The sequence below is a fragment of the Phalaenopsis equestris genome, unplaced genomic scaffold (assembly GCF_001263595.1).
Source record: "Phalaenopsis equestris unplaced genomic scaffold, ASM126359v1 Scaffold000099, whole genome shotgun sequence".
Lineage (NCBI taxonomy): Eukaryota > Viridiplantae > Streptophyta > Magnoliopsida > Asparagales > Orchidaceae > Phalaenopsis > Phalaenopsis equestris.
The window spans coordinates 553,639-566,443 of record NW_018164541.1 but is presented as its reverse complement, the minus strand read 5'-3'; the positions used below and the strand labels follow the sequence as shown (position 1 = coordinate 566,443).

The window sequence follows — 12,805 nt, the reverse complement described above, 5'->3', positions numbered from 1 at the left end:
CGGTGTGTAGGGATGTAACTTAGATGTATAATTCCTCCATTAACTTTTTCAGAGATGAAGTGTCCATCAATTTCAATATGTTTGGTACTGTCAAGATGCACATCATTATTGGCAGTATTGATAGTTGTTTGACTATCACAACATATCTGTATCGGTCTATTGGAGGTACACCCCAATTCTCTTAGCAATTTTTGAATCCAGATCTCTTCATAGATTCCGAAGGCGAAGGCGAGTGCCCTATAGTCTAATTATGCATTGTTTCTAGAAACAACTATTTGTATCTTGCTTCACCATATCAACAGATTTTCCCATACATAAGAGCAATAACTTGTGTTGGACAATCTTTCAATTAGTTTTCTAGCCCAACTAGTATTAATGTAGACTTTCACCTCTTTTTTCTTGGTTTTCTCAAAAGTTAATCCATAACCAGGAGTCTTCTTGAGAAACCTCAAAACTTTGTAGACCTACTTCAAGTGTTCTTCATTTGAGTTGTTTATGTGCTGGCTCACAATATTGACAAACTATGAAATGTCTTGCCTCATATGTGACAGGTAGATGAGTTTTTCTATGAATTTTTGATGTATTTCTTTGACCACAAAGACGCCTTTCTCTCCCTTTTTTGACTTCTTGTTATGATCCATTAGATTGTCAGCAAGTGTACATCCAATCATCTCTATCTCCTTTAGTAGATCTTGGATGTATTTCTTTTGTAATATAATGATTTCTTTGTTGGACTTTACTACATCCATGCCTAGATATGATTTCAAATTTTGTGGCAAACACTTTTTTGATCTTGAGAATCTCTTTCATTTTCACTAGTAAGAATTATATTATCCACTTATATTATCATTCCAACAATCCTATTATTCTGAGTGTGTTTTGCAAGCAGAAGATAATTAGCTTGATTTTGAGAATGTCCATTAGATTTCATAATTTTAGCAAATTTTTCAAACCTTGCTCTTGGTGATTGCATAAGCCCATAAAGAGGATTCATGAATTTGCATTTTAGGTGTTTGTTAAAATCATTCTCCAGTTCTATTGTTATCTTCATATGCACTTCTTCTTCCAAAGCCTAATTCAAAAAAGCATTTTATATGTCAAGTTGATGTAATCTCCATTCCTTGTTAACCACTACTGAAAGGAGTACTCTGTTGTTGTTAAGTTTGGCAACTGGTGTGAGGGTCTTTTGATAGTCGATGCCATAGACTTGAATGAAAAAGTTTGTAACAAGTCTGGCTTTGATTTTCAAAATACTTCTGTTAGGTTTGTATTTGATGTTGTACACTTATTTGCACACAATTGGCTTCTTATTCTATGGGAGTTTAGTAAGAATTCATGTGTTATTATGCTCCAGTGGTCGAATCTCCTCATCAGCTGCTTTCGTTATTTTTGGATTATCCAATGCTTCATGATTGGATTCAGGAATCCACATACTATCAAAGTTAGAAACAAAAGCTTTGTAGAATGGGGATAACTTCCCATATGCTTCATACTCGTGAATTGGATATTTAATGCAGCTTTTCTTGTCACCAACATCAGAAGAGGAAGGTAATACTCACGAGTACTAGACTCCTTACCCCATATTTCAGTTGAATGCGGACTTGGATTTTGGTTTGAGCAGTTTTGTCATTGCAAGTTATATTCCACCTGCTCAAGATTTTTCTTCCTCATGTACACGAATTTTTTTTTCTGGACTTTAGTTTGCGTTAGTTTGGTTGACTGGATGCCCTCATCCAGGATAGGAGAGCTAGGTGTAGGTGATGAAACCGTGTACGTGTCATTGAGTGCATCCAAAAATTGATGTTTATTTGCACTTTCTTCTTGAACATCAAATTTGTGGTTTTATGATTGATGTTCAAAAAATGTGACATCCATAAAATTGTGATATTTTTGTGTGACATGAGGGTAACTGTTGAAATTCAGAATAGTGCAAAATATTTTTATTGATATGAAAGCGGATATAAATAACCCTTACACGAATTCTAAAATAGAAAAATCAATAAAAAAAATAACATGAAATGAAAGATATAACAACTAATATCTTCAATTAATCAATCCATAGTAATTATTTGTAGATAGAGGAAACAACAAAAACTACAAAAGCCTAAGATAGGAAAGGAAATAAATTCAATCTAAGAAAATAAATCTAAAATAGGTAAGAAAATAAATTTATATTAGAAAATAAATTTAATTCTAATAACGTTTAATAGGAATAAATTATTTTCCAATATAACTTCTAACGCTCCCTCTCAAGTAGAAACATGATTAATAATCATGTTCAACTTGTATTTGAAAATATCAAACAATGAGCGAGGAAGATCCTGTGAAGTATAACTTGAAGTTTTCATCATGTAATGTAATACTTTTTTATTGCAGTTTATGTAGTATCTATAGGTAGGTGGAAGACTCTTACATGTAATATTGTAGAGGAGTTTGCAGGGAAGCTGACAAGCTGCAGGAAAAGCTGACTTCTAGTTGACTATTGTTTCTTTGATTGTAGTTCCTACAGTGTTTGTAGGTAGGCAGAAGACTCTCCCACAGGTAATGTTGTAGGGGAGTTTGCAGGAAAGTAGATTATCTGCATGAAAAATTGATTTTTAGTTGACTGCGATTGTTTTTTACTATAATTTCTGCAGTGTCTGTAGGTAGGCGAATGACTCCTACAAGTAATGCTGGTGGGGAGTTTGCAGGAAAGTAGACAACCAACATGAAACAATTTGTAGGGTATGACTTGCAGAAAAGGCTTTATTATAGGAACAGTTCTGTAGGGCTTGACATAGAAAAAAAGCTCCAGAGGACAGCCTGCGGCAGGATAAGCTTTGGAGTGTGTGCTTCAAGAAAGATTCTGGAGGAGGGTCTGTTGTAGAAAAAAGTTTTGGAGGGCCTGATGATGGAAAAAGCGCCGGAGAAGGGTCTGCTACAGTAAAAATTTCAGTGGAGGACTTGTTGAAGAAAAAACTTTGGAGAAGGGTCTGCTGCAAGAGAATTCTAGTGGAGGATCTGCTGCGGGAAAAGCTTCGGAGGAGGGTCTGATATAATAAAAAATTTTGAAGTTCTGCTGCGGGGTAAGAATAACGGGAAGGTCCTGTGGGGAAGAACAACACAAAAGACTTGCGGCTGGGAGTACAGTAGAGGAAACATCGACACACAACCCATCAGAGAAGGGTCGCCGATGTAAGGGAGAGCTGACCGACAGAGAATCAGCTGAATTCTTGCAGGGAGAGGCCGCCGGTGAGGGCATCGGTAATCCACAATTGGTTTCCCACACGATACACCCTCGAAACTTGTGGTTGGGAGGGACAGTAGACGAAACATCGGTAAACAACCCATCAGAGAAGGGTCGTCGATGATTGACAGATGATCGGCTGAAATCTTGCCAGGAGAGGCCGCCGGTGAGAGGACTGCGGTAATCTGCAATTGGTTGCCCACACGATACAATCTCGACTAGGATCTCAAGGATGTTGTCACTCTAGATGCGCTCCAATTCGCGATAAGAGGGTATGAGACTGGAATCCAGGAATCGACTCTTCAGTGGAAGGAGGCCCCACGACTAGAACTACCAGTCGGAAGGATCATCGACAATAACCTTTAGAAAATCGGTAGGGAAGAGCAGAACTAGTGACAGTCAGAGTGGAAAAACGTGATAGCTAGGGGAACCTCCTCGACGACTATAAATCTACACGACAGGTATGCAATAGTTCTTTATGTAAAAAATTTGATGGGTGGCTAACAACAGAAAATTCTCCACATAATAGATCTCTATGGGAGGAAAAACCGTAAGAAGAAAAACTGTTGGAAAACTGCCGCTTACTTTCTAGAGGCCGACAGAGTCGAAGCTCCCGCCTTGGGAAGGGCCAACCGACATACTAAGCCTGTAGGGAGAGAAACAAAAGTTATTGTTTCAAATACCAAGACGAGTGCCCATCCTTTTTCCCACATGGAGGATGGAAGGAAGCGAGCTTGGCGGTTTTGGGAGGAGGATCAGTGGCTAGCGTACAAATTACTCTCTGATAGCATGTTAAAATGTAGAATAATATAGAATAGTTTATTGATATGAAAGATGATAATTATTACATAAATTTTAGAATAGGAATGACAATAAAAAAAAGGAAATGAAAGAAATAATACCTAATGCTCCAATTAATCAATTCATATTAATTATTTGGAGATAAAGAAATAACATAAAATTGAAAAACCTAAAATAAGGAAAGAAATAAATCCAATCCAAGAAAATAAATTTAAAATAGGAAAGGAAATAAAAGTATATTAAGAAATAAATGTAATCCTCATAACTTTTAATAGTAATAAATATTTCTTAATATAACTTTTAACAGTAACATTTATATCTTTTTTTTTAGTGATATTCATGAAAAATACATTTGATAGATTTATGGTCAGTTTTTGTTCGATTTTGGAATTGAATGTGAACAAAATATACACACCCAAAGTTTTTAAGGAAGATGGTAGAAGAGAAAACTATAGTGTGAGGATAGGTAACCATAAAACTATGAAGATGTGTTTTGAAGTTAAGTACTTGACTCTGCATTCAATTGATAAGGTATGTTGCAGTTAAACTGTTTTCCCCCAAAAATATTTAGGAACTTGATAGGAGATCAGAATTGAGTGGGATACTTTCATGAGATGCTTGTTTTTTCTATAACTATTCTCACTTTGTTATGGGGGTGTCAATACATGAACTCACATGAATGATTATTTTTTTAAAAAATAGGTATCAAGGACAAAATTGAAATATTTCTTTGTATTATCAATTTGGACAATCTGAAATTTGCATCGAAATTAAGTTTAAATTATGTCATGGAAGATTTGGGTTGTTTCATATTTTTCTTTAATTAAGAATGTGTAGGTAGTTTTAGTTTAATCGTCAATATATGAGACAAATCATCTAGCCCCATTTAGGGTTTTCACCTTTAAAGGTCCTCAAATATCATTGTGTATAATGGAGAAAGGATATGAGGGTTGTACCTGGTCATGTGATAATTATTTTCGTGTGTTTGGCTAGTTGAGAAATCTCACATTAATAAAAATTGAGTTTTTTATTGATAAATAAACGGGGATACAATTTCGTAACATAATTTACAATATGATGATCCAGACAACAATGCAATAACATGATCTATTTTTTGATAGACATAGACTCAAAAGTGTAGAGATTGGTGATAAAAATGAAGATATTTTGTGTTTAGAGAGACTTTCCTTGAGCATGTATAAAGCTTGATGCATTTCAGCACTGTGAATCACCTCCCTAGATCCATAGCCTGAAATTCACCAGAGTTTGCAAGGAATTTAATTACTCATTTCATGTCATAAGCTTATGATACACTTCGGCACCAAAATCAACAAGCAACCACGATGAAATGTCAATATACTGATGGAAATAATTCAATTGAGGGCTGTTATTATGATACACAAATGAAAGCAAGCAAGATACAAGAGTGTTCTACTATTCGAAAGGTAGATCGACTTTCCCACAACCCTAGACATTAGGATCACCACAAGAAGGAAGAAAACCAGCAGCCAACAAAAACATGTATAAAGAAACAAATACTAGGTTACTACATTTAATAGAATCTTCTCACAACATTTTAAAAACTTTCATTACAAACCTTCCCTCCAATATCTTCTAATTTTTCCTCCTTGAATAGGTGATTAAAGCCATTAGGGACCCTCTTTGCTCCCTGTCTTTTTTGGTTGCAACATCTAGCTGCTCGTGCTCGGCTCTATCTCTCGAAAATGACCTGTCATCTGATCAGTTGGATAGTGCTCAACCAGTCCCTTCTAGACCGGTTCACATATAAGCGTAACATTAGTCCTTTCTTAAAGTACCTTGTCCTCAATATAGGATGAAAACTGTTTATAGATCTCGTAGAGGTCCCACGTTGCTTTATAGTCTGACAGCCCTTTTCACTTGACCAAAACCTCCTGTGCTCCCCTTACTCTTCGATGCGCTCCTTCAATCTCTAACTGCTCCAGGATCACCTCCAAGTCCTGTTAGCGTCCGAGGGCGTATGATCTCCAATTGCACGTCTGAGTTGTTATATATGGAAGATCGGGTGTAGTGCAGACACTGGTGATAAGTTCAAATGGTAGGCTACTATCCCAATGCATGTCATCACCTCATAAGGTCCAATGTATCGCGGTGACTGTTTCTTGCTTTTCTTAGCCAATGTCTTATGTCGGTAGGGCCTCAGTTTGAAGTAGACCATGCCTCATGGTTCAAGTTGCACCTCTCTACTACGTATGTCTGCCTTCCTTTTCATGATTTGTTGACCTCTGCTAGTATCATGTCGCTCTCCTCTAAGTACCAATTGACGTGGGATACCGGTGTAGTACTATGACCATAATGTATTAAGTGAGGAGGATCATGCCCATACATTGTCTTGAAACTGGTTGTCTATGATGAGGTGTGGTACGATTTATTATATCAATATTCGGCCCATGCAATACACTTGGCCCATAGCTTCGGTGTATCAGATACAAAACAACGCAGGTATGTCTTCACTCCCATTGACCACTTTCGTTCGCCCATACGTCTTTGGATGATATGTGGTGCTTCTTTTAAGGACTATCTCTTGCAACCTGAATAACTTCTTTTAGAAGTGGCTGAGGAATACCTTTTCCCTATTCAATATAATTGATTCTGACAACCCGTGCAAACGAACCATTTTTCGGATAAACGTTATACTGCAATGTAGGGGTGTCATAAGGAAATGAAATGTGCATACTTAGGTGATTCACGACCACCATAATTACCATGAACTCTTCTGACTGTGGCAACCCCTCGATAAAATCTGTTGTCACTTCTTGCCAAACCTTTCTCAGTAATGCTAATGGTTGTAGTAACCTCTGGTGTCGTGGTCAAATACTTGTGTTGCTGACACATCACATGTGCCACAATGTCCTCCACATCTCTGCGCATGCCCGCCCAATAGAACTTTGTTGTCAAACGAATGTTGGTCTTCTGCACCTTTAGTGTCCCCAATCGCACCATCATGAAACTCTTGCAATAATTTGGGAATGTACTCTTACGACTTGGATATCACGAATCGCCCTTAGTAGAGCAGTTGGTGTCCCCTTAATGCATATCCTGGATGACTGTTCGAATTTCGTACTAATTCAACCCTTATTTTCCTCAGCTTCTCATTCCTCTCGCTCTCTTGTCTCAAGGCCTCCCAGTCTAGGACCAAGGGTACCGATGGGGTCGTCAATTGGTGTTTCTCCACCTTTCTCGACAGTGCGTCAACTGCCTTGTTCTCTAATCCTGACCAGTATTGAATCTCGAAATCATGCCTAGTAGCTTGGATAGCCTTCTTTGATGCTTCTCAGTCACCATCCGCTGCTCCAGAAGATACTTTAAACTCTTCTAATTTTTCCTGACTAGAAAATGTCGTCCCAACAGGTAGGGCCGCCACTTCTGTATGGCCAAGGCAATCGCCATTAATTCTCGCTCATATACTGACTTTAGCCTAGCTCTGATCGTAAGAACCTGGCTGAAGTTGGCAATTGGTCGTTGATCCTGCATGAGTACTACTCCCAATCCGTACATGACGCATTAGTTTCCACCACAAATGGTCTAATACCAGGACGTTAGTCATGACCCTCTTCAGATGTTCAAATGTTTGTCTCGTTGTGTCCCCCCATTTGAAATTATCTTTCTACAACTGCTTTGTCAGTGGTCTTGCTATCGTGTCATATCCTCTTATGACTTCCGGTAGTAGTCGTTGAGACTTAGGAATCCTCTCAAGTCATTCAAACTCCATGGTACAAGCCAAAGCCTTGATCTTGTACCGATCTACTACTACCCTTGTTCTGATCACCACATGTCTTAGGTACTACACCTGTAATTGTTTAAAAGAACATTTTCTTAAGTTGACATACAACTAGTGCTCCATGAACATCTCCAAGACAGTCCTCAAGTGGCCACATACTCTGACTCTGTACCACTGTAGACTAGAATGTCATCAAAGAAAACTTGGACAAATTTTCGGAAATAAGGTTGAAAATTTCTATTCATGAGGGATTGAAATGCCCTCGGGGTCTTGGTGAGGCCAAATGGCATCACTAAGAACTTATAATGTCATTCATGTGTCATGAATACTTTCTTGTTTACATCCGCTAGATTCATCCTAATCTGGTGGTATCCCGACTTAAAATCAATTCTTGAGAAAATGATTGCCCCATAAAACTCATCCAGTAACTCATCAATCACAGGAATAGGAGACTTATCCAACACCATTTCCTTGTTCAAAGCACAGTAGTCCACGCATAATCTCCAACTACCTTCTTTTTTTTTCACCAAGAGGACAGAACTGGAAAAGTGCTCACACTAGACCTGATAATCTCTGCCTCGACCACCTCTTGGATCAACTTCTATATCTCATCCTTCTGGATCTGGGGGTATCTGTATGGTCTAGCTGATGGGAGAAATACCCTCATTCATTGTAATAACATGCTACTCCCTCAGAAGAGGTAACCCGTTTGGCTGTTGGAAGACATCTGTAAACTGCTATAGGAGCCGCTGAACCCCTTCCGGAAACTCTGTCAACTTTGAATCTTGAATCTCTTCAATGCTCTACAGCTCCACCAAGTAGCCCAGCCTCGCTCCCTGAATTGACTTGACCATGGTTTTGCATAAGCTAGCACCTTCTCTCATCATCTCCTTCATACCCTCTACTTGGAACTCCATCGTCAAGGACATCCAATCCACATTCGTCTCCCCCAATGTTCGCAGCCAATTCATCCTCAAAATCAGACGTGTTGCCCAAATCTAAAGAAAGTTTTCCATCACTTATAGGTCATGTAGTGTCAAAACCAACTCCTTGCAAATTCCCTTACTTTTCTCCTCCTCCCCTATCGCCATCATGACGTCGAAGCTCTCTTTAGTCACCAGTTTCAACTCTAGCTTCTCTACAACTTGATTTGAGATAAAATTATGTGTGACCCTAATATCCACCAACACCAAAATCGGCTATTCCCCGATCCATCCCCTCACCTTCATGATGTGATTCGGGGTAAATCCCACCACCTAATTGAGGGACACCTCCACATCCAAATGCAGATGGTCCTCCTCCATTGCTTTCTCTTCTAATTAATCACTTTCTGTATCCTCCTAAACTAAAGAACCCGAAGGGCGCGCTCCTTGCAACGGTGTCCTGGGACATATTTCTCGTCACAACTATAACACAATCGTTCTCTACTTTTTTTTTGTTATGTACTTCTGCATCTGTGAGGCACTTGAAATTACCTGGTTGGGGTCCTGTACTCTTCTCTTTGGCTTCTCTTTCTGAAATGACATCATCTGGTTCCTCGGTGCCGTAGTTGTCACGGTGCTCTTGTAGAATCCTTCGGTGTTGTCGCCTTTGTCGGTCTTCTTCACCTGTTTCTTATCCTCCATCATCTGGGTGAGTTCATCATTTCTCTTAATCCACACTGTCTCAAGGGGCGGATGACTGCTCTTATGTTGAACTTTAGGCATTTTAAGAAGTTCCTTTCCAGTCATGCTGCAGAATTCTCTCTCAACCTTCGAACTTCTCTTTGTATTCTATAATCGTCCCCTCCTGAGTAAGAGCATAGAATTGCTCGTGTGGTCTCCTTCTTGAATGGTTCGGAAACGTTCCAACAAGCAATCTTAAAGTCCTCCCATGAGTGCATCACATACCTTATCTCTATTCACTGGAATCAAGCTAAAGTTTTTCCCTCCATAAACTCGTTGCCATGATCTTGCTTCTCTTCCTCATTCAACTCTTTGATTGCAAAGTATCGCTCTACCCGATACATTCATCCATGTGTATTCTCTCCTTCGAAGATTGACATCTTCAGTTCTTGACCCTTGCATCTCCACCCCAACCTCCTCTTCCAATGGTATTTGCCCATGTGTTTAGGGTGGAACTCCTTCCTTCAGTTATAAACATATCTCACTCCTGAATCCCTCCTTCCTCCATTACGTTCTTCCATGCCCCTTACACCATCTTTCCAATTTTCGTCTCATCCCCCTTCATCGGAAATATCTACGGGTGTAAACAAACCGAACATGAACGAACAAAGTTTGTGTTCGTGTTCAGTTCGTTTAAAATTTAGTTTGTTTGAAATAAGCTCGTGTTCGTTTGTCATGTTCGAAAATGTTTGTGAAGTTACTGTTCGTGTTTTTTAAAATATCATAAAATTTTTATATATTATAATTTATAAAATTTAGTTTTTTAAAATATCATAAAATTTTTATATATAATTATTTTAAATTATTTTATATTTCAAAGAATAACGATTCGAACACGAATGAATGCATCACTGTTCGTGTTTGGTTCATTTAACTAAACAAACGAAAAAAAATTATTCTCGTTCGTCTCGTTTACTTATCTAACGAATCGAACACGAACTCATTGACAAACCGAACACGAACTGTTCGCGAACAACAAACTTTTTTGACAGCCCTAGGAATCTCCACTCCCCTCCTCTTGGAGGTAGGGGATGCTTTTGCAGGTAGATGAGGTCTTCTTCAATATTTTTTCGCTCGATCTCATTCCCTTTTGACCTAGCCAAGGATTCCTTGATTAATTTTTTGTTAGGATTTGCAACTGAAGCGGTCGGCATGACCTTGGCTTGCATCTCTATGAGCTTTTTCATCATCTCCCGCATTTCTTCTATGCTTTCAAATCCATCCTCCATTCGGCTTTCAATGGAAAAAATGTCCTCCATGGTGGCGAACCTCTCTTCCATTCTCAATTTGATTTGACCCAGCCCTATTTATAGCACATCTACTTTCTTTATTGCCATCCCACTAAGATCTATGCTCTGATACCAAATTGATATGCTCTGACACCAAAATCAGCAAGCAACCACGATAAAATAACAATAGACTGATGAAAATATTCAAACTGATGGAAATATTCAATAAGAGTTGTTCTTACGAAACACAAATGAAAGCAAGCAAGATGCAAGGGTGGTCTGCTATTCAAGAGGTAGATCAGCTCTCCCGCAATCCTAGATGTCACTAGGAACACTGCAAGAAGAAAGAAAACTAGCAGCCAACAAAAACTTGCATAAAGAAACAATGCCTAGGTTATTCTCTTTAAAAAAATCCTTTCACAGCATTTCAAAAACTTTCTTCAAAACCTTCCCTCCTAACTTTTTTAATTTCTCCTCCTTGAATAGGTGATTAAGGCCCTCGGGGACCCACTTTGCTCCCTGCTCTTTTCTGTCACAGCATCCAACCGCACATGCTCGATTCTTTTTCGTGTAAGCAACCCTGCTCCATCTCGCGGAAACGACCATCCCATCTGGTCAATTGGATAGTGCTCTACCGGTCCCTCCTAGGTCGGTTCGTATATAGGCGTAACAGTTTATCGATAGAAATCAAATTGCAATCCAATTGGGGAACATATAAAATAGAGGAAAGAATGATATCTTAAAAGCATTTCACATCTTTTCTAATAATTTTTTAGTGTGATCCATATGCAAGGCTGATCGATCTAGCTGTAGAAACTCTTGACAGTTGATTAAAGCATTGATGTTTCCAGTATTATTGGTATAGGCTCTTGAACCTATGATCCAAGTTCTAAATCTCTCATTACTTGCGAAAGTGAAGAATGATATATTACTTTGGTGTGTCATGAGATTGGTGTGTTGTCTTAAACTACCTCACAAGAGTTTTTCTTGAAACTTCTTGTTGTTCACTGGTAAATGGTTCAGCCAATTCTTTGAGTGTGATAGCATCATTCACTTTTTTCTCTTGATCTTTCTTTCCATGTCCTATTTTTCGGTCTGCATACTTTTCATGAAGGTTACAACATTTGTCTTTGAGATACTCAATCTTCTTACAATAATCACATGTGGGATGATTATTCTTGAGCTTTGAGTTATGAGAAGAGTTATAAGTGTATTGAGCAAAGCTTTTGGAATTTGGTGAACACTCATTTTTAGTAAGCATCAACTTCTATCTTCTTTCTTCTCTCTTGAGTTCATTGAAAGCTTCACGGAGTGATGGAAGAGGCTTTAATCTTCAATCTTCCCTCTTCATCCAATTCATGAGTTAGTCCTACTAGGTTATTTATAGGTTTCTTCTTCTTGATAATGGATTTAAACATCCCAACATCATGTGGACATTTATGTGTCTCAAATATATTCAATTATAGTCAATATTTTGTTAAAGTTTTGAACTATCGGGTGACACTTTGCTCTCCTTGGTGAAGATAATGAAGTTTGGTCTTGATGTTAAACAATTCTATGATATTATTTGTGTTAGAATATGTTCCTCTGTCAGTCTCTCAAATCTTTTTGGCAGTTTTGTGGAGCAAAAAATTTTCTCCCACTTCGGTGGTCATTGAATTGACTCGAAATAAAATGACCATATGGTTGTGAATCTTTCCATGTTGGTTGTGAATCTTTCCATGTGCGGTGGTCGGGATCAGTGATCTCAAGAACTGTTCTCTCTCTCGTGAGATGTTTATTTTTTCATTTATCTCACACACACACACACACACACACACACACAACTCAAGTTTAATTTTTTGACTGATATGTCAGAACATTAAAGGAAGTTATGACTATTGAGTTTGTGATTTGTGAAGATAGAGAGTTCAGTAGCCATTTTGATAAAATTCTCAGTTTATGATTCTGAATTGACCTATGGAGTAGAACTGGATGTCTTCATCCCATGCTTAATCTTGAATCCTATGTTTTTAGTATTTTTGCTGGTTATAGAATGAGGAACTGCTAGCTGCCACTGCTGCTATTCCTTGCTGCCGCTGCTGTCCGGTGACTGCGGCTGGCGGGGGGCGGGGGCTTGGGAAAG

At 38.5% G+C, this 12,805-nt stretch overlaps 1 protein-coding gene across 1 annotated transcript in view; it reads left to right on the top strand.

The window, feature by feature from the left end:
* The window catches only part of LOC110020538 (pre-mRNA-splicing factor ATP-dependent RNA helicase DEAH1-like), a 149,260-nt gene that overhangs the window by 116,698 nt on the left and 19,757 nt on the right, over positions 1-12,805 (top strand). The window lies entirely within an intron of this gene.